Source organism: Rattus norvegicus, chromosome 6, assembly GCF_036323735.1.
Source record: "Rattus norvegicus strain BN/NHsdMcwi chromosome 6, GRCr8, whole genome shotgun sequence".
In the NCBI taxonomy this organism is placed as follows: domain Eukaryota; kingdom Metazoa; phylum Chordata; class Mammalia; order Rodentia; family Muridae; genus Rattus; species Rattus norvegicus.
Window position 1 is genome coordinate 83,603,908 of NC_086024.1, and position 23,587 is coordinate 83,627,494.

Here is a 23,587-nt window from a genome sequence, read left to right on the forward strand (position 1 = left end):
GGTTAGTTTCTCCATCCCTCCACTGAGGGTTCTGTCTGACTACTGGAGGTGGTCTCTTCAAGTTCTATAGCCCAACTGCTGGGCATTTAGGCTAAAGTCACCCATATTGAGTCTTGGGTGCATCCCTCATCCCAACTTTCTAGAGATTATCCCCACCTCTAGCATCTACATAAATCTATTCATTTTCCTGGACCTCTGGGCATCTCTCCTGTCTCCCCCTATATCTAATCTTATCCCCTTTCCCCCCTTTCCTTCCTCTCTCTAATCCAGCTTCCTTCCTTCCACTGCCTCCCATGATTATTTGGTTCCCCCTTGTAAGTAGGATTTAACCATCCTCACTTGGGCCTTTCTTTTTATTTACCTTCTTAGGGTCAGCTGGGTGTATCTTCGGTATTCTGTATTTTTTTGCGAATATCCACTTATCAGTGAGTATATACCATGCATGATTTTTGGGTCTGGGTTATAGGTATGGTTAACTTCTTCAGGTTGAAGTTTTTCTTCTATATATATCCTTCTATAGGGCTGCATGTATAGATAGATAGTGTTTTCATTTTTTGTCATGATTGTATAATATATATACAAGCAGGTTATTTTCCATTATGGCTTTCTAAAATATAATTAACAGATAGGGTAATGTGTAAAATATTTTGATTCTTTGTTGTTTGAGACAGTATTTAGTTCTTTTTTTCTTGGATATTTTTTATTTACATTTCAAATGGTATCCCCTTTCTTGGTTTCCTGTCCCATCCCACCCCTGCTTCTATCTTGATTCTTTTTTTTTTTTTTTTTGAGCTGGGAACCGAACCCAGGGCCTTGTGCTTGCTAGGCAAGCGCTCTACCGCTGAGCTAAATCCCCAACCCCTCTATCTTGATTCTTATGTATAACCTAATGTGTCTCTAATATATTTTACATTTATACAAAGTTTACTTTTAGTTGGGGTAGAAGTTGCAATCTACCAGTACCCTCACATAAATTGAAATGCTAATATTTGAGAATGTGAGTGAAAAGGAAAGCAGATAGTGGGATGTGTATACTCTGGTGGAGCTGCACCAAGTACCCAGCAACCTGCCCCCTCAGTGTGTTTACTTTGTGCTGTACAGTGGAGGTCTTAGCGTGTCTTCATAGAAGGTCTCTGTAAGTCAGCAGTCTCAATTTGTCAGCATCAGAGGATGAAGTTGCATCTGTTACTGTTTGTTCATACTGGTCAGTCATTCATAAACATTAGTAACTTTACACACATTCGACATTTGCACTTGGACCTGAGGTTTACGCCATCCCTCAGTGCCTCATCCTCATAAAGCTTTTCCAATTTCTGATACATTTTAGGCACTGGCCATTCATTGGCATGGAAGTGTCCATGTCAACAATCCATGTTTACTCAAGACTTCATTGGCTCTTCACACATCCACTCAGGGTTTTCTTGGCCTCCCACAAGCAGCATGCTGGCAGGACAGCTCAGGCGGTAAACAAACAGCTGCAAAGTCTAATGATTTGAGTCTGATCCTCAGACCCCACGTGGTGGAAAGACAAATCTGATCCCTCTGATCTCCACACAGATGACACTGAAGATGGATCTACATAACATGTATGCACAACTAAAGTAAATAAATGCAATTCCAAAGTAAACAACAACTAACCACTTCCGTATTCTTATAACAACATATGCATACCTGCATATTATGAGACTTCTTAGGCCATTCAAGACTCTGACACATTAGAGTGTGTTATTTTATTTTTATTTTTTCTATTGTTCTGGATTTGGAAGGAAGATAGTGTAACAGGCCACAGTGATGAGAATGACTTGAGGCATATAATGCGGGGTGTTGCTTTTATTTTCACATTCATTTAAAATATGTAGTTTTAAATTAAATAATTAATGAAAGTTCATCAAATATTTAAATAATATTAAGTTTTTAAAATATTTTTTGAGTATTTTCTTAAATTTGTGTCTGAAGACAGTGCTTCATTTATCTCAATAAAATTGGGGAATCTTCCTAAATATTAGTATAGTTAAGCATTGGTATAGTTGTAGAAATATTTCCAATTTAAATAATTTAAACATTTCAAGTTAATTCTATTTATGTGTTTTGTCTCCATGCTGTCTCTGTACTATGTGTATGCCTTGTGCCCTTGGAGGCTGGATGTGGGCTTAAGAGCCCCTGGGACTAGAGTTTTTGATAGTTACCATATGGGTGCTTTGAATTAAACTTAGGTCCTCTGGAAGAGAATCTAGAGTTCTTAATCTCTGAACCATCTCTCCAGCCCTTAATTCATTCAAATATTTTTCTTCCAGTCAATTAAACTGAATTTAGAAGTTACTTTATTCAGAAAGGTCAGTCTTATGGTAATGGCTCTTTAACAGTGTTACTCAAAGCATGTGCAAATAGTCTTAGTTATTGCTGATGGAGTAAAGCATTTATAATTTATAACATACTAAGGAAACAAAATGTAAACGCCATTATTTAAAAGGTGAGGGGTGATGGCGTGCCTCTGCTTGTAAAGGGTTGTGCTTCACAATTCTGCAAAACAGAGTTTCATATCGGAACCCAATATAGAATGAAGCTCTCTCACAATCATCTTCTGAGCCACAAATACAAACACACACATTCGCACAAACACAAAAGTACACATGCACATTCATTTACACAAAACATGTTCACTTGCATGCATGCACGCACAGACACACATACAGTCACATACTCACACGCATATATGCACACACATGTGCACACACATACACATAATAAAAATACTTAGGAATCACAATAAAAAGAACTAAGAGTATGACATGACATACACAAAATATTCTAGGTTATAAAAATAAAAATTTACATTTCTAAACAGTCATAAAACCATTGGAATATTTTACAGGAAAATCGTGCAGACCTAGTAGCTAAGCTTCCTGCAGTGGTGAGAGTGTTCTGTGTCTGTGCTACTTGAATACTCGCATGGAGAGGCTTAGGCTTATGTTTCCCTGAATTTCTTATTCATTTAAATTTAAACTGAAATAACATCTGTTTTGCTGAGACCTTAATAGCTGTAGAGTCTGTTGTGTCTTAACAACCTGCTGAAGTGTATATCGCTTGCATACCTTGCAGTTAATTTTAAAACATGCACTGAACCTGCAGCTCAGGAAAGAATTTGTATTTTATAATTTCTGAGGTTGTAGAGAACTTGAAAGTGTGAATAAATCTTATCAACCTTCTTTAGAACAAGTGCTTTAGAATCTCAAGGTGATGAAAATTATTGCTACTTTTGTGTATCTTTTGGGCACATTTGTTTTCTTAGAATTGATTTTTAATTTTTTCTTATAAAAACAGATTTTTGTCTTTGCCAAATGATAATCCTGAAATTTAGTTTAGGAGAAGCAAAAACAAGTATAACAGTAACGACCATAAAACTCTAAATATCCAGTACTATAATTTGCATGAATGGATCCCAGCAAGTCTGCCTCTGGCAGTCTGCTTGTGCGGTTTGTATCACCAGCCTGGGGTAAATGTGGTGTGCTCACAGGCTCCAGGGGATCTCCCAGCTAACAGTTATGTGAGCGCACTGAACACCTTGCTAGTTTCTACTTCAGGATGTGGGTGAAAAGCTTGTTGCTTCCCAAAGGGAAGGCTGAGCCTCTGGGGACCATGACAATCTTCCTTTCTGCAATACAATTGTGTGTAACAGTGTTGAGTGATGCTCAACAGACACCAACAGTTAATTATCTGAAGTGATCTTAAGTACTTTGCGTTGGATAATTAGTTTTCCTACAAGATGAGCAGGAATATTCGAAAACTCCTTTATCTAAATGGTTTTAGAAATTTTAACATTCTGGCTAATACAGTTTGTTTCCTTTTAGGATTACTTTTTTACATTTAAATTGCTGTCCTGTTTTCTGTATGAGTTGAAAGTTGTATGTAATAAGTATGTCACATACTATTCTGTCTATTAATATGGTCAATAAATCCATCAATATCCATCTACATGTTAAACTATGTGATTTCATTTCAATTACCCGTGAAGCCCAGATATAGTAAATAAGGAGACCTGTTTCTTCAATATCCTCCTGTAATCAAATCCATTTGTAAAACATAATACAGATTTTCTCATAGGTGAAGTGTAAAGATGACAGATGGATTTTCTGATTCTATGAAGAGTACATTTGTATAGCTGTGGACTCACACATAAGAAAAATTTAACTTCATTGTGTAGTTCTGGCCTCACATCAATCTGAACATAATTTGTAGAAAACGCATTTTTAAAAATTAGAACATTTCTTAGAGCCTATCTAAACATGATAGACAAAGGTTCTTCCTATGATATTTCCCATGACAAATGGAATTGACCCAGGTGGCAGTGTTGGAGGAGGGTCTTGTAAACTGCATGTTCAGATGCTGACTTCTGTCTGAGATCTAGTTTCAGTTTGAACATGGACAGTGCCATGAATATTGAAGAATCTTCTGTATCAACATGTTGTACAGAATGCTCCCTGGCTATCTCCTACTGGTTAGTAAAAGGCTGACCAGACAATGATTGGGCAAATAAAGGCTGGACTTCTGACTAAAGCTGGAGTCTGAGGGAGAAGAGCAAGGAAGAATAGTTTGCCAAGAGGCAGGTGATGGTCAAAAAGAAGGAGGAGGAGAAGGAAGAAGAGAAGGAAGGTTGCCATAAGGCATGAGGAGGACTCACCAAGGGAGTTCTCCAATGTGGACAGACAGCAAGCCAAGGGGAGACTAAATGTAAATAATTCAGGGTGTGTAGCTGGGAAGTAGCTAAATAGTATAGAAGATTAGGAATATCTGTCAGTTATTGTGCTTAAAGCTTGTTGAATAATTCAATCAGTCTCATTCTCAACTATTTGAGAGCTTAAGCAGAGAGAAACTGAAAGCAATTCCACTAAGTTAAGGAATAAGAGAACTTGGTCCACTCCATATCTACTCAATAGAGTATTTGAAGTCTTAGCTAGAGCAATAAGACAACGGAAGGAGATTAAATAGATACAAATTAAAAAGGAAGAAGTCAAATATCTTTATTTGCAGATTATATGATATGAAAGTATACATAATTGACCTGAAAAGTTTTACCACAGAACTCCTACAATTGGTAAAAGCTCAGCAAAGAAGCAGGTTAAAAATTACACCTTCAATTCGGTTTGCCAGAATTTTGTTGAGTATTTTTGCGTCGATATTCATAAGGGAAATTGGTCTGAAGTTCTCTTTCTTTGTTGGGTCTTTGTGTGGTTTAGGTATAAGACTAATTGTGGCTTCGTAGAAGGTATTCGGTAGGGCTCCATCTGTTTCAATTTTGTGGAATAGTTTGGATAATATTGGTATGAGGTCTTCTATGAAGGTTTGATAGAATTCTGCACTAAACCCGTCTGGACCTGGGCTCTTTTTGGTTGGGAGACCTTTAATGACTGCTTCTATTTCCTTAGGAGTTATGGGGTTGTTTAACTGGTTTATCTGTTCCTGATTTAACTTCAGTACCTGGTATCTGTCTAGGAAATTGTCCATTTCCTGAAGATTTTTAAGTTTTGTTGAATATAGGTTTTTATAGTAAGATCTGATGATTTTTTGAATTTCCTCTGAATCTGTAGTTATGTTTCCCTTTTCATTTCTGATTTTGTTAATTTGGACGCACTCTCTGTGTCCTCTCATTAGTCTGGCTAAGGGTTTATCTATCTTGTTGATTTTCTCAAAGAACCAACTTTTGGTTCTGTTGATTCTTTCTATGGTCCTTTTTGTTTCTACTTGGTTGATTTCAGCTCTGAGTTTGATTATTTCCTGCCTTCTACTCCTCCTGGGTGTATTTGCTTCTTTTTGTTCTAGAGCTTTTAGGTGTGCTGTCAAGCTGCTGACATATGCTCTTTCCTGTTTCTTTCTGCAGGCACTCAGCGCTATGAGTTTTCCTCTTAGCACAGCTTTCATTGTGTCCCATAAGTTTGGGTATGTTGTACCTTCATTTTCATTAAATTCTAAAAAGTTTTTAATTTCTTTCTTTATTTCTTCCTTGACCAGGTTATCATTGAGTAGAGCATTGTTCAATTTCCAAGTATATGTGGGCATTCTTCCTTGATTGTTATTGAAGACCAGTTTTAGGCCGTGGTGGTCCGATAGCACGCATGGGATTATTTCTATCTTTCTGTACCTGTTGAGGCCCGTTTTTTGACCAATTATATGGTCAATTTTGGAGAAAGTACCATGAGGAGCTGAGAAGAAGGTATATCCTTTTGCTTTAGGATAGAATGTTCTATAAATATCCGTTAAGTCCATTTGGCTCATGACTTCTCTTAGTCTGTCTACATCTCTGTTTAATTTCTGTTTCCATGATCTGTCCATTGATGAGAGTGGGGTGTTGAAATCTCCCACTATTATTGTGTGAGGTGCAATGTGTGTTTTGAGCTTTAGTAAGGTTTCTTTTACATATGTAGGTGCCCTTCAAAACAATCATCCACCATGACCAAGTAGGCTTCATCCCAGGCATGCAGGGATGGTTTAATATACGGAAAACCATCAACGTGATCCATTATATAAACAAACTGAAAGAACAAAACCACATGATCATTTCATTAGATGCTGAGAAAGCATTTGACAAAATTCAACACCCCTTCATGATAAAAGTCCTGGAAAGAATAGGAATTCAAGGCCCATACCTGAACATAGTAAAAGCCATATATAGCAAACCAGTTGCTAACATTAAACTAAATGGAGAGAAACTTGAAGAAATCCCACTAAAATCAGGGACTAGACAAGGCTGCCCACTCTCTCCCTACTTATTCAATATAGTTCTTGAAGTTCTAGCCAGAGCAATCAGACAACAAAAGGAGGTCAAGGGGATACAGATCGGAAAAGAAGAAGTCAAAATATCACTATTTGCAGATGATATCATAGTATATTTAAGTGATCCCAAAAGTTCCAACAGAGAACTACTAAAGCTGATAAACAACTTCAGCAAAGTGGCTGGATATAAAATTAACTCAAATAAATCAGTTGCCTTCCTCTATACAAAAGAGAAACAAGCCGAGAAAGAAATAAGGGAAACGACACCCTTCATAATAGACCCAAATAATATAAAGTACCTCGGTGTGACTTTAACAAAGCAAGTAAAAGATCTGTACAATAAGAACTTCAAGACACTGAAGAAGGAAATTGAAGAAGACCTCAGAGGATGGAAAGATCTCCCATGCTCATGGATTGGCAGGATTAATATAGTAAAAATGGCCATTTTACAAAAAGCGATCTACAGATTCAATGCAATCCCCATCAAAATACCAATCCAATTCTTCAAAGAGTTAGACAGAACAATTTGCAAATTCATCTGGAATAACAAAAAACCCAGGATAGCTAAAGCTATCCTCAACAATAAAAGGACTTCAGGGGGAATCACTATCCCTGAACTCAAGCAGTATTACAGAGCAATAGTGATAAAAACTGCATGGTATTGGTACAGAGACAGACAGATAGACCAATGGAATAGAATTGAAGACCCAGAAATGAACCCACACACCTATGGTCACTTGATCTTTGACAAAGGAGCCAAAACCATCAAATGGAAAAAAGATAGCATTTTCAGCAAATGGTGCTGGTTCAACTGGAGGTCAACATGTAGAAGAATGCAGATCGATCCATGCTTATCACCCTGTACAAAGCTTAAGTCCAAGTGGATCAAGGACCTCCACATCAAACCAGACACACTCAAACTAATAGAAGAAAAACCTAGGGAAGGATCTAGAACACATGGGCACTGGAAAAAAAATTTCCTGAACAAAACACCAATGGCTTACGCTCTAAGATCAAGAATCGACAAATGGGATCTCATAAAACTGCAAAGCTTCTGCAAGGCAAAGGACACTGTGGTTAGGACAAAACGGCAACCAACAGATTGGGAAAAGATCTTTACCAATCCTACAACAGATAGAGGCCTTATTTCCAAAATATACAAAGAACTCAAGAAGTTAGACCGCAGGGAAACAAATAACCCTATTAAAAAATGGGGTTCAGAGCTAAACAAAGAATTCATAGCTGAAGAATGCCGAATGTCTGAGAAACACCTAAAGAAATGTTCAACATCTTTAGTCATAAGGGAAATGCAAATCAAAACAACCCTGAGATTTCACCTCACACCAGTGAGAATGGCTAAGATCAAAAACTCAGGGGACAGCAGATGCTGGCGAGGATGTGGAGAAAGAGGAACACTCCTCCATTGTTGGTGGGATTGCAGACTGGTAAAACCATTCTGGAAATCAGTCTGGAGGATCCTCAGAAAATTGGACATTGAACTGCCTGAGGATTCAGCTATACCTCTCTTGGGCATATACCCAAATGATGCCCCAACATATAAAAAAGACACGTGCTCCACTATGTTCATTGCAGCCTTATTTATAATAGCCAGAAGCTGGAAAGAACCCAAATGCCCTTCAACAGAGGAATGGATACAGAAAATGTGGTACATCTACACAATGGAATATTACTCAGCTATCAAAAACAACGAGTTTATGAAATTCGTAGGCAAATGGTTGGAACTGGAAAATATCATCCTGAGTGAGCTAACCCAATCACAGAAAGACATGCATGGTATGCACTCATTGATAAGTGGCTATTAGCCCAAATGCTTGAATTACCCTAGATCCCTAGAACAAATGAAACTCAAGACGGATGATCAAAATGTGAATGCTTCACTCCTTCTTTAAAAGGGGAAGAAGAATACCCTTGGCAGGGAAGAGAGAAGCAAAGATTAAAACAGAGACTGAAGGAACACCCATTCAGAGCCTGCCCCACATGTGGCCCATACATATACTGCCACCCAATTAGACAAGATGGATGAAGCAAAGAAGTACAGACCGACAGGAGCCGGATGTAGATCACTCCTGAGTGACACAGCCAGAATACAGCAAATACTGAGGCGAATGCCAGCAGCAAACCACTGAAGTGGACCCCCGTTGAAGAAATCAGAGAAAGAACTGGAAGAGCTTGAAGGGGCTCGAGACCCCATATGTACAACAATGCCAAGCAACCAGAGCTTCCAGGGACTAAGCCACTACCTAAGGACTATACATGGACTGACCCCTGGACTCTGACCTCATAGGTAGCAATGAATATCCTAGTAAGAGCACCAGTGGAAGGGGAAGCCCTGGGTCCTGCTAAGACTGAACCCCCAGTGAACTAGACTGGTGGGGGGAGGGCGGCAATGGGAGGATGGTTGGGAGGGGAACACCCATAAGGAAGGGGAGGGGGGAGGGTGATGTTTGCCCGGATACCGGGAAAGGGAATAACACTCGAAATGTATATAAGAAATACTCAAGTTAATAAAAAAAAATAAAATGTAAAAAAAAAATAAAATGTAAAAAAAAATTACACCTTCAAAAAGCTATAATCGGTTGCTTTAGGATTGCTGTGGTGCATGCGGTGGTGTTGAATTCATCATACAAATAAAATGATGACCTCTTGAAGTGATTGCTTACAGAATGCATCAGACGTGCCTGCCAACATGAATAAGCGTGCCTTGAAAAAGTATAGACAAGAAGCTTGTCACTGGGTGTTTGTGAGCCGAAGTTTAGCCATGGAAAAAGTAAAGTGTTTTGGTTTGATATGGATTACACCCTTGCTGTGCACGTCTTTGGAATATGAATCCCTGGTTTTGAGCTTACTGTGGAGAGATACGTTTCCATTGGCTATCCTCATTAGCTGCTCAACTTGGCATATGAGTCTTATATTCCCTACCAGAGGACTTCTCTTGGACACACTGTATGAAACGCTCTTGAAAGTTGATGCCTATGGAAACCTCCTGGTTTTTGCATGTGGATTTAACTTCATAAGAGGACCAGAAATTAGAAAGCGGTATCCAAATAAATTTATCCGATGAGATAATACTAAATGGCTTTACATTTTGAACACACACCCTTTTAGAGACCTACATGTTGGCTTTGGCTAGTAGATTTCTTTACTAATTGTCCAAGATATACCACAGGACATAGGGTTTAAAGATGGGGACCTCTTCATGTCTTACTGGAGTATGTTCCAGAATGTAAGAGACTCAGTGGATTGGGTCTATTACAAGAGCTCCCTTAAGGAACAGATAGTTGAAAATCTTGAGAAGTGTGTAGTCAAAGATGGCAAGTTGCCATTGCTTCTGAGCCAAATGAAGGAAGTAGGGAAAGTGTTTCTGGCCACTAACAGTGACTATAAATACAGAGATAAAATCATGACTTACCTGTTTGAATTTCCACATGACCCCAAGCCTGGGAACTCCCATTGGCCAGGGCAGTCTTACTTTGACCTGATTTTGGTGGATGCATGGAAACTGCTCATTTTTGGAGAAGGCATAGTAATGTGTCAGGTGGACACTAAAACTGGAAAACAAAAAAATTGGCAGCTACACAGGCCCCCTGCATCATGGCATTGAATACTTAGAAGGTTCGTCTGATACAATCTGTGACCTTTGGGAGCTAAGGGCAAAGACATTTTGTGTTTTGGAGATCATAATATCTGGAGACATTTTGAAGTCAAAGAAACAGCAAGGGTGGAGAACTTTCTTTGTGATTCCTGAGCTTGTGCAGGAGATGCATGTCTGGACTAACAAGAGTTCACCTTTTGAAGAACTTCAAAGCTTGGATATTTTCTTGACCGAGCTCTATAAACACCTGGATAGCAGTATCAATGAGCACCAAGACATTAGTTCTATCCAGAGACAGATTAAGAAATTAACTCATGACATGGAAATGTGCTATAGGATAATGTTCTGTAGTGGCTCCTGGCAGATACTTTTTTTTTTACCAGCCAAGTGATGTGTTATGTTTATCTCTATGCAGCACCCTTCATCAATCCGCTGTACCTCACATTCAGCTACCTCTTCAGAGCTGCCCATGTCCTGATGCCACACAAATCAACAGTGAAGCATACACATGTGGATATCAATGAGGTGGAGTCCCCTCTCACCATCCGCAACTACACATCAGTGGATTTCAAAGACACTGACTATAAGCGACAGCAGCTTACGAGGTCCATTAGTGAGATCAAGCCCCCCAATCTCTTCCCACTGGCTCACTAGGAGATTACACACTGCTAGGTTGAAGATGATGATGAATAAGAGGAAGAGGAAGAGGAAAAATAAGAAGGCAGACTAAAAACCCTGAGCACCCATAAAATCTGACAGACTCACAGGACAAGGGGTGGCCTTGTTTGGATTGTTAGGGAGGGTGGGAGGACTCCATCAGAAGTACGTTTGGAAAGTTTCTGAAAGCTTTAAATAATTCTAATCATAGCTAGTTCAGTTTTGTGTATCGGTACTCTCTGCAGTTTGTTTGTAACTGTATAGGAAGAGCAGGTAAAGTCAGGTGAAATGCATGCAGATGGCTCCAGGTGGCTTGTTTTCTCCATCTATTATGATGAAGAGTTTTGCTATATACTATATACTATATACTATATACTATATACTATATACTATATACTATATACTATATACTATATACTATATACTATATACTATATACTATATACTATATACTATATACTATATACTATATACTATATACTATATACTATATACTATATACTATATACTATATACTATATACTATATACTATATACTATATACTATATACTATATACTATATACAAGTAGTCTGGGTTGGCGTGTGTGTGTGTGTGTGTGTGTGTGTGTGTGTGTGTGTGTGTGTGTTTTAGAGATTTCAAGGTATCTGTCAGGACCTTCTAGCTGTTAGTGTCTCTGTTGATCTGTTGAGAATTCTGATTGGTCTGCCTGTGTATGTTACCTGGCCATTTTCCCTTGCTGCTTTTAATATTCTTCTTTCTGTAGATGTTGTGCTTCGATTATTAAGTGGCAGGAGCATTTTCTTTTCTGGTCCAGTCTAATTGGTATTTTAAAAGCTTCTTGTATATTTATAGACATCTATTCAGATTGGGAGTCTTTTCTTCTATGATTTTGTTGAAAAATATTTTCTGGGCCTTGGAGCTAAGGACTTCACCTTCATCCATTCCTATCACTTTTAGTTTAGGCCTTTTCATGGTATTCCAAAGTTCCTGGACATTTTGTGTCAGAAAATTCTTAGATTTAATACTTTCTTTGAAGTGTCAATTTCTTCTAATGTATCTTCTACACGTCAGAGATTGATGTGTCCATTCTTTCTAACACATCTTCTATGGCTCAGATTCTTCTGTGTCCTGTACTCTGTTGGTAATGCTTGCATCTGTTGTTCCTGTTCACGTCCCTAGGTTTTCTATCTCCAGGATTCACTTAATTTTTGTTTTCTTTATTGCTTCTATTTCCTGTTTCAGGTCTTGCATGGTTTGTTTAATTTCATTCACCTGTTTAAATGTATTTTCATGTATATCTTTAAGGGATTTACTTGTTACCTCTTTAAAGACCTCTATCTGATTGTATTCTTCTATAATTCTTTAAGACATTTACTCATTTTCCCTTTCAGGCCCTCTATCATCTTTACAAGATTGGATTTAAGGTCATTTTCTTGTGCTACAGTTCTGTTAGGATATCTAGGGCTTGCTGTACTAGAGTATCTTTGCTCTGAAGTTTGTCTAATTGCCCTGGTTTTTGTTGATTGTGTTTTTTCAAGGTCCTTTAGCTGTTCAACTTTATTCCCTGGATGTTCCTGTTGAAGAAGGTATTAGGAGGTCAGTTAACATTGATGGGAGTCTTTGGGCTGTATGTTTCCAGATCTGCAGTTCTCTATGGGTCAGGATCCCAAGGTCTGTATTGTTCAGGAACCACAGGTCCGATGAAGGTGGAAAATGAGATGGCAGAATTGCTAGCAGGTTCCTCAGTGCAGCTTGGCATGCCCAGAAGACTCAATAATCAGAGAATGTGGGTGGGGCAAGGGAAGGTTACCTGTGTGATTCAGGATCCACAGGTCTGATGAAGGTGGGCAGAGAGGTAGGAGGGAAATGATGGTCTCTCTGGCATAGCAGGCTGCTCAGGGTAGCCTGGCTTGCTCCAGGGGCTAAGAAATTATTTTAAGTTTCAGTATGAAGATGCTAATTAAGGCCATAAACACACTTTAATTCACATCATTTGAGATGGTTGGCATCATAATAGCAGGAGCTGATAATCACATGAGTCCAAGAAAATTACTGTACTGATGTTTACAAAATAAACATGCAATTTTATGTTTGTTTTGGATTCTAGGAGAAATTCTTTTGTTAATCTATGTGCACTTATCTGTATGCTTCAACATTGCAATTCCTAAGTGTATAATACAGAGGTATACAGGAGAAGCACAAAAAAACGTTTGCAGTTTATAGCAATGGTACTAACAAAGACTGGAAATTGAAAGCAGGATATACAGAATGGTGTTTCCTTAAACAGCAGTTAAAACCCAATGAGCAAACTTGTGAAATTATTTGAAAACATTTAGAAAAAGAAGAAATTGAGGGAAGATTTTTCTGAGGATTTCACAGCATTCACTATTAATATATTTCATAAAATGACTGAATGCTTTGTCTTTAGTGATTGATATATGCTAAAAACAGACTGGGAACTTATCTCTATAATTTAAAATGGATGTGTTTGAGAGGTATGCAAAATAAGAGGCAGGATTAATATAAAGGGTTAATATAAACCTTTAGGTAGAATTTAAAGTTACTGATAAGTGGTTTAGTAAGCAATGCCATGTATCACAGCTTTATAATTTGTCAGTATTGCATTAAAATCAATGCAAATTGCTTTACTATTGTGATAGTTTATATTGACTGTCAATGTGGCAAGGTCTAAAACCTTCTGGTAATTCTGTGAAAGACTGTTTAGATTAGTTTAATTAACGTGTAAAGACCCACATCAAGTGTAGGCAGCTCCTTTTCATGGGCTAGGGTCCGGAACTGAATACATAGAAAGTCAGTTGAGTACATGCATTCATTCTGCCATGAGGAACTGGGTGCTACAACTGTGAGCCAAAAATAAACCCTTCTTTTCTGAATTTGATTTGCTAAATGTTTTGTCAAGGTAACAAGTTAAAGAACGAGAAGAGGTATAGACAAAACTATTCCCAATACCTATGTGGATGCTTGGAGCCAACCATCAGTCTGAGCTCAGGGAACCTGGTAGGGGAGCTGGCAGAGGGCCTGGAGGAGCAGACAGAGATTGTAACCCCACAGGAAGAACATCATCAGCTGGCCGGGCCACCCAGTGCTTCCAGGGTCTAGACCAGCAACCAAGGAGTGTGAGGGAGAGATCGGTGGCTCCAGACATATATGTAGTAGCAAATGGTCTTGTCTGACATCAGTAAGAGGAGAGACACTTGGTCTTGTGTAGATTTGATGCCCCAGGGGGATGCTGGAAGGGTGGAGCTGGAGAGGGTGGGTGGATGGGGGAGAATCTTCATACAGGCAAAGGGGAGGGAGAAAAGAGAGGTTGTGGGATGTGGGGCTTCTGGAAGGAAAACTGGGAGGTGGGATATCATTTGAGATGTAAACAAATTGAATTATTAACAATAATAATTCATAATAATAATAAAACTATGCTACAGTTGAGTGGAGTGCTGACTTGTTTTGTAACAAACTTGTTAAAATATTTCTCCTCATTTACTACTAGCATTTTTACTAGTTTCTACTAATCTAAATGAATGGTTTCTGTGGAAAGATGGTCTTTAAATTGTTATGATTTTTTGCAGATCTAAATAAAATTAAATGGAAATGGTGAGATTGTTAAATATAAATTTAAGGAATATATCATTTCAGGATTTTTGTTTTTAAAAAATTACGTAAGCAAGATTTCCTGAGTACATTGTTTTAATATATTATAACTAAAATATCATTATAATGGGCTTAAACACAGTGACATTTTAGTTTTGCACAAACAGGTTAAAACATCAGGCCATATCCAGTGATTGTAAATTGTCTCCGTATTTGCTCTTTGTTGTTCTGTGTTATCATTTGAATTTGAGCTAGTTAAGTAGTTTTGAGAAGAATATTGCATGATTCCTTTAGGCTAAATGAAACAGATTAGTTACATCTCATGGGAGTGTTTGGAATGTAATACTGCTTAGTGATGCCTAGTGCTGGCTTATCTGCTGTTTTTACTTTTATATCGCTGAAAGTACATTCCACACCAGGGCTTTCTAAAAAATAAAATCATGCCTCCAGCAAAGGTACATTGTGTGTACTTTAGCACTAAGCAAAATTTTGTACCTATAAAATCTAATGTCTATGTTCAGCTGCTAAAAACCCTTAAAACCAGGAGAGTTCATTAGAAGATACATGAGTCAAAAGAGATGAGCCCAAACCTTCATTGGAATTAAACTCTTCCTTTAATCTTCATATATTAATATTTACTTATTAATATCTCCAACTTTAATAAGGCAGGCATGTTTTGTAAATATTTTATATTAAATTTCTACACGTACATTACATGACTAGTTATCTTACCGCTCTATTAAGTAAAAGTAAATGAAATCAGTTATTCCAAATTTCAATTCTATAGCTTCATCTGAGAGCTCAAAAATATTCCATATTTAATTATAATTAAAATGTCAATCCAAGTACCTTACTCATATGAACGGGTTAATTTGATTCAATGTACCCAATAAAGACTTTTCCAAATATGTCACCTTTCACATATTGTCTATATGTGATCAGACAGTTTCCATAATACATACTGTTCTCACATTGATGACCGTGTTAGATAGTTATGATTCTCCATATTTTACCACTGAAAACTAAGCCAAAGCAAAAGAGAAATTTATCTATGGTTTTAGGGAAAATAAATGGGAAAATAAGATTTAAAATGACAGTAGTCTCACTGTGGAAGAATACAGGGAAGCCTACAGTAAAACATTTTGCCTATTAGCCAGTTTTGTGGTATTTGTACCCAAGATATTTACTTGACTTTCAATTTCACAATTATTTGACAAAGGATGGAGTAAAATGACTGACAGATTTCTAGTTTGCTGAATTTTCCAAAATAGTATAAAATCTTGCCCCTCATTTGTAGATAAAGAAAACAGTAAAGCAATGGCTGCTCTCTGCTATTAAGATTCTGGCGCTGTGTACCAAAGACAGGGAGTCTAAACAACAGAAATCCACTTTCTCCTTGTTCTGCATGCTAACAGCTGAAGGTCAAGGTGTTGGCTAGGTTGGTTTCATCCAAAGGCCTCTTAGAGTTGAGATCCAGGAGTTGTCCCACAAACCAAACACCAATCTCAATAAATACAGGGATAATTTACTGAATGCACACCCCATGACGGATTGACCAGGGCAACATCTCAAAGTTGTGTGCTTGACAATGATCAGGGCCAGCTTATGAAGGCTAAAACCAATAAAAAAACAAAAACAAAAACCTCAATGAGCTCATATACATGTGCTTGAAAGTGTTGGCAGCAGACAAGCAATGGATCAGTAGATAGTGTCATTTTGGTTACAGGTTACTTGTAGCTCTAAAGTACTGGGACCTTATGATGGTTGGTTTTTTTTTTTTTTTTATTAACTTGAGTATTTCTTATATACATTTCAAGTGTTATTCCCTTTCCCGGTTACCGGGCAAACATCCCCCTCCCCCCTCCCCTTCCTTATGGATGTTCCCCTCCCAACCCTCCCCCCATTGCCGCCCTCCCCCCATAGACTAGTTCACTGGGGGTTCAGTCTTAGCAGGACCCAGGGCTTCCCCTTCCACTGGTGCTCTTACTAGGATATTCATTCCTACCTATGGGGTCGGAGTCCAGGGTCAGTCCATGTATAGTCTTTAGGTAGTGGCTTAGTCCCTGGAAGCTCTGGTTGCTTGGCATTGTTGTACTTTTGGGGTCTCGAGCCCCTTCAAGCTCTTCCAGTTCTTTCTCTGATTCCTTCAATAGGGGACCTATTCTCAGTTCAGTGGTTTGCTGCTGGCATTCGCCTCTGTATTTGCTGTATTCTGGCTGTGTCTCTCAGGAGCGATCTACATCCGGCTCCTGTCGGTCTGCACTTCTTTGCTTCATCCATCTTGTCTAATTGGGTGGCTGTATATGTATGGGCCACATGTGGGGCAGGCTCTGAATGGGTGTTCCTTCAGTCTCTGTTTTAATCTTTGCCTCTCCCTTCCCTGCCAAGGGTATTCTTTTTCCTCATTTAAAGAAGGAGTGAAGCATTCACATTTTGATCATCTGTCTTGAGTTTCGTTTGTTCTAGGGATCTAGGGTAATTCAAGCATTTGGGCTAATAGCCACTTATCAATGAGTGCATACCATGTATGTCTTTCTGTGATTGGGTTAGCTCACTCAGGATGATATTTTCCAGTTCCAACCATTTGCCTACGAATTTCATAAACTCGTTGTTTTTGATAGCTGAGTAATATTCCATTGTGTAGATGTACCACATTTTCTGTATCCATTCCTCTGTTGAAGGGCATCTGGGTTCTTTCCAGTTTCTGGCTATTATAAATAAGGCTGCGATGAACATAGTGGAGCACGTGTCTCTTTTATATGTTGAGGCATCTTTTGGGTATATGCCCAAAAGAGGTATAGCTGGATCCTCAGGCAGTTCAATGTCCAATTTTCTGAGGAACCTCCAGACTGATTTCCAGAATGGTTTTACCAGTCTGCAATCCCACCAACAATGGAGGAGTGTTCCTCTTTCTCCACATCCTCGCCAGCATCTGCTGTCACCTGAGTTTTTGATGATCGTTGGTTTTAATTGTCAATTGACACAACCTAGAATCACAGTGAAGAATCGCACTAAGAGATTGTTTAGATCATGTGGGCATGTTTGAGGGTAGCAGTGTTGATTGCCTTTATTGAAGTAAAAAGAACAGTGATATTTCATGGTTTGGGACCACAGATTGTGTAGGAGTATAGAAAGTTATCTGAGCAAAACAAAGGCATGCATTCATTTTTCTCTCTGCCCTTGAGGCTGTAAATATGACAAAGCCACCTATCTGAAGCTCCTACTACTGTGATTTGTCAGTAGTGATGTAATGTAAACTGGAATTACAAGCTAAAGTAGTGTCTCTCCTAAGTTGGTGGTTGTCATGTTACTATTTTAACAAGAGCAGTAAAAGTAGAGAAGACTTTATATAGGTCTAGGGTTGTAAATGTAACTTTTTTCCTCCAGAGGTAATTGTTGTCTCAGACTGTTAACCTGGGCCTAGTCTAGGAAGCTTCTAGCCTCAATACAATCTTATCAAAGTCTGGAATATTTTAACCTCTGAGACTTACTGCTGAATAATAAGCTCACCATTTCTTGCTTTTTTCTGTACTCTGGCTAGCTAATTCAACTCAGCTGTTCATGCCCAGAGTCATTTCCAAGCTGATTGATTCAATCTATCTTCTCTCAGCTTCTCCTTAATTACTCTGGTTGGCTTCATACTAACTTTGTCAATCCGTATTAATCTTCTGTGTCCTTCTCACTCCATGTCTTGTTCTGTCTTCACATGCATCTAGCTTGTTCTCTCTCTCTCTGCAACCTGTCTCTGTATAACTGCCCCAGTAAAACTGTCCTCATTCCTCCTCCTCCTCCTCCTCCTCCTCCTCCTCCTCCTCCTCCTCCTCCTCCTCCTCCTCCTCTTCTTCTTTTTCTTCTTCTTCCTCTTCTCCTTCTTCTCCTCCTTCTTCCTCTTCTCTTCTCCTCTCTCTCTCTCTCTCTCTCTCTCTCTCTCTCTCTCTCCCCCTCTCTCTGCACTTGTACTCTTCCCTTAAGTAGCTCCCTTTTCCTCTCTTCTTGTGAGAGCTGGGTATATCCCATTCTGTCAAATCTTTCTCTGATTTGTCACTTTGTCTGCCACTCAATTACACATCACTTTCAAATATGCATGCCTCCTTCTATAAACTAACTTTCCCTTCATTGTTTGGTATTAAAGATGTTTATTAAGATGTGTGCTAAGGGAACACCACTAGAAACAAGTGTTTTAGTAAACAACAAAATTTCAGGGATCACAGTGTGACCAAATGTCCTGCAACACAGGGTACTGGGGAGCAATAAAATCTGCAATCATCATGTTCTCCATTATGTCTAGGAAGTCAGGATTTCTCAGCTCTTGACAGCATCGCATATTACAACTTTCAGGCTCAAAGTGTTGGGTTCATGCATTTACTCAGTAAAACATTGAACTCAACACCACCAATGAGTCTGAATTTTGCTTTCTTCATCAATAAAATACCACGTGCAAAAGAAGTGTGATAAACTCAGAACCTTCTGCATAGCAGTTGGAACTAATCAACAATGAAACACAGATCTAGAGATCTGATGAGTGTGTTTGCCAAACACACATCTGATGTTAATATTCAAATTAATTTTTAAAAAATCCCTTAACAAAATGGAGACAAAACCAGCAGATATTAAATTAGACAAAAGACAGAAATAGCTATTTTTCATAAGAAGACATACAGTAGCACACATGCTTGGAAGATGTCCCATTCCATTATGCTGCGGCAATTCACTTGTTTAATCTCAACTTTAAAAGAAATGTTTCAGCGCTACTTAGATCCCATTACTGGGATGGGCATGTGTTTATTTTATAAGGCTTTCTTTAGAGCTGTTTTAAGATCTCGTTAGTGCTCCTGCCTGCAGTTTGGTGAACTGTGCAGGAAAGGTGTTTCTCCGTATAAACTCTATTGATATTATATGTAGCTGGTATTCATGATCCGCTTCCAGCTTTTACCCTGTACCTTCCTTTCCATTGTCAATGACTATTGAATTTTTATTCGCCATTTCTACAATATTCTACCAAGTCCCTCTCAAATTCATGATCTCTTCTTCTTTAATATTTGTGATAATATGCACATATGTGCTTGGGTTCAGAAGGACTGCAACAGCTACTTTTTTTTCAAACACAAACCCTGACTCAGCTGTGGTCATGTTACTGCAGAAACTTACATGCATGGAGTAAAGTCTAGGAGTAATGTTCTTCTTGGAAAAACAGACAACAATGGAAGTGTAAAATAAGAATGATGCCCAAGCTCTGCTTGCAATGCTGTTATTATAAGATAGCTAAACAATACATAAACAGCAGAAAAACTATTCATTCCTTAAATGAACTCAGAGTTCTTTCCTTCTATCTTTTTTCTCTCCATCACAGCACCGTGTACTACTCAAGACTCTGCTGGCCTCAGCACATTTGTCCTGCGAGGCCATTTAGTGTTATTTATGTGTATGTATTTAAGACTGACCAACTTGGAGCCTATCTCTGGAGAAGAGTCTTTCTCCCTCTCTCTGTAGCCAATAATTGCCAGTAATTCTTCAACTAGAAGTGGATCCCTCTAAGATTTATCTTGTCTTCATTATTATGTCAACCTGTGTTTCAAAATTCAGGCCTTGTTTATGTAACTATAGTTTTGAGTTTTCATGAGTACAGATTTCTAGCCATGAACAGCAAACATTCAAATCAGATATTCCTGGTTCTCTGGCTCTTATAAACTTTCTATCTCTACTTCCTTGATGTGCTTTGAGTCTTAAGTGAGACAAGCTTTGTATGCTACAGAGAACAGAGTGAGAGAAGTGGCCCAGGTCCTTGATCTCATGTAAGGATCACAGATACCAAGCATGTTACTTATATTGTTGAAGTCTGGTTTTAATTTTATTTGATTTTATAATTGGGTATTTTCTTTATTTACATTTCAAATGCTGCCCCCTTTCTTGGTTTCCCTTCTGGAAATCCCCTATCCCATCCTTCCTCCCCCTGCTTCAGTGAGAGTGCTCCCCCACCCACCTACCTACTCCTGCTCATGTCTCCTCCCTGGCATTCCCTTACACTGGGTCATTGAGCCTTCACAGGACCAAGGGCCTCTCATTCCATTGATGTCTGCAAGGCCATCCTCTGCTACATATGCGGCTGGAGCCATGGATACCTCCATGCATGTTCTTTGGCTGGTGGTTTAGTTTCTGGGAGCTATGGGGGGTCTGGTTTGTCGATATTCTTGTTCTTCTTATGGGGTTGCAAACACCTTCAGCTCCTCTGTTCCCTTCTGTAAATCCTCCTTTGTGGATCCCGTTTTAACTGTGTGTTGGTTCTTTTTGGAGAAAGAATGTATCTAACTTGCTTTTGATTTTACAGGAGTCGACTTTTATGAGAATTTGGAGTTTTTATAGACTTTGGAGTTTTATAGAAACTATATGTTTTTGAGAGACTTTAGATATCATAAAAAGGTTTTGAACTTCAAGAGAGGAATTGAAAGCATTTTATATTTTAAAGATGGTGGGACTTGTATATTTTAGAATGTGTTTTATATTGATATAGCGATAATAAGATGTTGGGAATGAACAAGATAGAAAATATAATGAACTAACTATGTGTTTGTGTCAAGGTTACAAAGGTCAGTTATTCTATTTTTTTTTGTCATAGAAGAGGAAATTACAATTGAAAGGGTCCATTTTTAAGATTAGTCTGTAGGCAACTTTGAGGTATTTTCTTAATTAGTGATTAATTTGGGAAGGCCCAGGCTATTGTGGGTGGTTTTATCCCCAGTAAGATAGCCCCAAGCTGTATAAGAAAGTAGTTGATCAAGCCTTTGGGGGGCTTAATCCAATAAGCAATATTATTGAATAGTCCCTTCTTTAGGTTGTCCATGGTCTCTGTTTCAATTCCTGCCTCCAAGTTCTTTCCTTGAGTTCCTTTCTTGACTTCCCTCAGTGATGGAGTTAGAGGTTTTAAGAGAAGATGAAAGCATTTATTCCCAAGCTTCTTTTTTGTCATTGTGTTTTATCAGAAAAATAGAAAAGTGAATAAGATACTGGTCATCATGAGGCAGAAAATCCTACTACTAACCCAGCACCCACAAATATATTCCTAACACATTTTGAGTCATTCTAATGAGGCCAGAAATCTGGACCGAAACTTTCTGAAATCACATTCCAAAGTAAACATGTTCATTTTTTAGTTGTTTAAGCCAGGAATTTTGCCACAATAAGGGAAAACTGACTAAGTACAAAGATAAGCAAAGAAAGTTGTAGGAAGATCTGATGTTGGATGACTATGAAGTGGTGACAGCATCTATCTATCACTCTCTAAATATATATACATACACACATGAATGTATACATAGACATATGTGTTTATATGTACATAGACAAAACTAAAAACAAATCCAAGACTTTAATATTTCCTTCCTTTGCTCTCCAATCTCCAGGATTACTGAGAGTTTCACAGGTGGCCTTAGACCACAACAGCTACATTCTTGCTTCTATACTTCCTAAGAACAGATATCGGATGGAATGAGATGCAATCTTCTAAGCTGAGCGGGAGTAAAACAGCTTGGGCTGTCTTCCAGGTCTTCCATGAAAGCAGTATGTCCTTTGACACTTTAGCCCAATGAGACATAAAACCCTTGGTGGCCTGATTGCCTTAGTCTCTAGACTGCAAGGCAAATGGAGCATGCACAGATGAGGTGCCATCTGCCATGGGAAGTTTTCCTGAGCCTTGGGATTGACTCACAAAGAATCCCAGGCTTGCATTAGTCCTTGCTGCCAATCTGTAAATAATAAGTTCATAATCATTACACAACACGCCTGCTGTATAGTATTTTATGGTTGCTTCTATATTTATATTCACAAAGGAGATAATTATGAAATCAAAATTCAGTCCTTTGTTACTCAGTCAGAAATTTGCAAGTAAAGGAACTACGAAAATGTATTTACATTAGTTGTCTATTCTTTTTATGGAGAAGGTGAAGAATAATCTTAATTTAGGAAATATTCAGTCTTTAAGGTATCTGTGAAAGAAATAACTCTTTTAGGTTATTATATCACACATTTTTCATACAGCTTTATAAATTTGTGTACACAGAAAAATATTTTTAGTTTTGATTTATTTTAAAAGGATGCAAACAAATGAGCTCTGTTCATCTTGTTGTATGTATTTTTTAAATTATGCTCTGGGAAACATTTTCAGTGGAAATTAAGAAATGAGATAGAAAGCATTAATGAATCAAAGCAAAACCTTCTACAAAGAAAGAACCTATGGTTTGTCTTTCATTTCTTTTATAGAAACCACGTCCCACCAGGTTAACTATGGTAGAATTGCAAAACAGAGAAATGAGTTATCTCCCAAATATCAGGTGACTGCTATTAATTCATACAGTAACTGGGTTGCAATGATTCCCAGCTAAATTTTTACATTGTTCATAATTTACCCCCTTGCCTTTCACTTTGAAGTATTTTATCCCCTCAGAATAGGAGGTGCAGTCTGATTTCATATGCTCTCATAAGACACTAAATCCACAAACTTATCATAACTAGATTTCGTGGGCTTTAAGGCATGTATAATGTAAATCTCACATTTATTTATTCTGATAAAAGGATGAGATGAGAGCTTTACCCAAGATTTACAACTACATTGAATCTACAGATTCTACTGGTGTCTCATCTTGGCTGAGGCCAGAGAATGTCTATCTTTGTGCTAACTATCTCTAGGCTTCCAGCCTCTGTCTGCTAACCTAAGCCTAAAATGTTTCAGCCTCTCAGACTTACTGCTAATAAACTCACTTTTTCTAGTTCTTTCTGAACTCTGGCTCCCTGGTTCAGCTCAACTGTTTCTGGCTCAAACTCCTTTCCAAGATGACTGATTCAAACTAGGTTCTCTGGGGTCCTCACTGAATTGCCCTGATTGCCCTCAAACTAACTCTGGAAATTTGTTCAAATTTTCTGGGTCCTTCTTATTTTTTGGCTCAT

The 23,587-nt window shown here is 38.3% G+C and overlaps 1 long non-coding RNA gene and 1 pseudogene across 1 annotated transcript; both read left to right on the forward strand.

Annotated features, from left to right (window-relative positions):
• Positions 1-366: 366 nt before the first annotated feature.
• LOC134479391 (uncharacterized) lies at positions 367-22,423 on the forward strand. The gene is made up of 2 exons (XR_010052692.1): positions 367-425; positions 22,048-22,423. It is a non-coding gene; the product is annotated as an uncharacterized LOC134479391 (long non-coding RNA).
• Positions 9,210-11,098, forward strand: Nt5c2-ps4 (5'-nucleotidase, cytosolic II, pseudogene 4; annotated as a pseudogene).
• Positions 22,424-23,587: the final 1,164 nt, after the last annotated feature.